This window comes from Ixodes scapularis, unplaced genomic scaffold, assembly GCF_016920785.2.
Source record: "Ixodes scapularis isolate PalLabHiFi unplaced genomic scaffold, ASM1692078v2 PGA_scaffold41__6_contigs__length_2269736, whole genome shotgun sequence".
In the NCBI taxonomy this organism is placed as follows: Eukaryota; Metazoa; Arthropoda; class Arachnida; order Ixodida; family Ixodidae; genus Ixodes; species Ixodes scapularis.
The window spans coordinates 2,132,036-2,134,321 of NW_024609870.1; positions in this window are offsets into that span (position 1 = coordinate 2,132,036).

Genomic DNA, 2,286 nt, shown 5'->3' on the forward strand with positions numbered 1-2,286 from the left:
TACTCCATCCCCCTGTCTTCGGATTGGTTGGAGAATTCCTTAGCCGGAAACTTGTGGAAACAAAGGCATTCAAAAGATGAGGGGAAAAGCTTTGTGCGAACTTCGGGTCAAAACATAAGGCACCATGAGCGCAAAACCTATGTTTTGCGAGCCCACTCTAGGTCAGAGTGGCTAAATAGTGCAAACAGAATAATAGCGATAAGCGCGGCTACAAGCGTCGCTGGGGTCAGTTTTTAACGATTGGCCAAACCATGGGCATCTGAGCACTGTCAGATTGTCAACGTTGACGGTGTTAGTTTCGGATTGCGATGGCTGCTAGCTTCTACTGTGCTTTTAGAGCGCAGCTCTTAGGGGCCCGTTTCCGGCTTGAGCGGCGTCGGCGTCGCCGTCGCCGTCGCCGTCGCCGTCGGCGTAACCGCGCGGTGCATCATGGGAAATGTCCCATAATGCACCGCGCGAGCCCCCCACCGGGATCACGTGACTTCGTGGGGGGGGGGGGCACGTGACCCCCCGAGGTCACGTGACCCCCCGAAGTCACGTGACTCCCCTGAGGTCACATGACCCCCTCCTCGAGGTCACGTGACTCCCCCGAGGTCACGTGACCCCCTCCTCGAGGTCACGTGACCCCCCGAGGTCACGTGACCCCCGGCGATGTCGCGTGACCCCCCGATGACGTCATCGACACTGATGACGTCACCGGCATCCACATCGTCATCGTCATCATCACTGATGACGTCAACATCAGTGATGATGACGATGACGATGCGGATGCCGATGTGGATGCCGGTGACGTCATCAGTGATGATGACGATGACGATGCGGATGCCGGCGACGTCATCAGTGATGATGACGATGACGATGTGGATGCCGGTGACGTCGTCAGTAATGATGACGTCATCAGTGATGATGACGATGACGATGCGGATGCCGGTGACGTCATCAGTGATGATGACGATGACGATGTGGATGCCGGTGACGTCATCAGTGATGATGACGATGACGATGTGGATGCCGGTGACGTCATCAGTGATGATGACGATGTGGATGCCGGTGACGTTACCGACATCCGCATCGTCATCGTCATCATCACTGATGACGTCATCAGTGACGTCACTGATGTCGTCATCGGCATCCGCATCGTCATCGTCATCATCACTGATGACGTCGTCAGCGACGTCACTGATGACGTCGTCAGCGACGTCACTGATGACGTCATCGGTACCCTCATCGTCATCGTCACTGATGACATCATCAGTGACGTCAGTGATGACATCATCGGCATTGGGGGTCACGTGACCCCCAAGGTCACGTGACCCCCCCCTGGTTAGTCTAACCCCCCCCCCCCCAGCGCCCTTCCCTCCTCCTCCTCAAGAGCTGCGCTCCAATTCGGCGTTACAGGGAGTTGTAAGCGGCTTTCACTTTTTAAACACACCATCGAACTCGTCGTTGCACCTGATGGTAAATATCCAGAATAACAACTGGTGACGTCACGGCGAGACAAATTCCACTCGTGACGTCACGGAGGGAATCCATAAGAGGGCGCCACCGAAACATCTCGGCGCTAATAGCTTCGTCGGTGGAAGGAACGTCCGCGCTCGCTTGTCGTACGCCCACGCAACTTCACACAAGATAACTCTCAACACATTTGAATAGAAAGACTATTCACAGTGTGGAATGCCGACAGCTCATCTTACATGTGACAAAGAGATGACGTTTATGTCTTTATTTTTTCATACTTGAGCTGTGACAGTATCTGGCTTTAGTTATCTTCGGACTGTAGAGGTGCTTTGAGCCGTATATAGATTTATTTAGGAAAAAAAAAACAAAAAAACCTTCTTGGACGGGGACTAAAGACGCAGAAGCCACATTTACCACCCACCTTTGTACTGAAAGGCTTCTATCGAAAACACAAATTTCACAGTCCCCAGCTTGAAACCTAACAAGCCACTTCAATGTTTATCAGAAAAACAGTTTTTTTTACATCTCGGCAACGAGTGTTCAAATTTTTACAGATTTTTTTTATTTCGCAGATATTAGAAGTTGATTAAGTTGACGCATCGCAACAGTTCTAACTGGAAAATCGAAGGTTTCAAAAAAAATTTTAATGGTTACAAGAAAGGCGATTACTTCTGAAAGTTATCAGGTCGCTCTTAAGATTTTTACCTAATAAACTTACCCAAATTATTAAAAATTACTTCAAAAAGTAATAGATTATGTGTGATTACTTATAATGGGTTTCGTACACATCTCCGTTGTACAAAAACACAAACAAAAATTTGAAGAAAA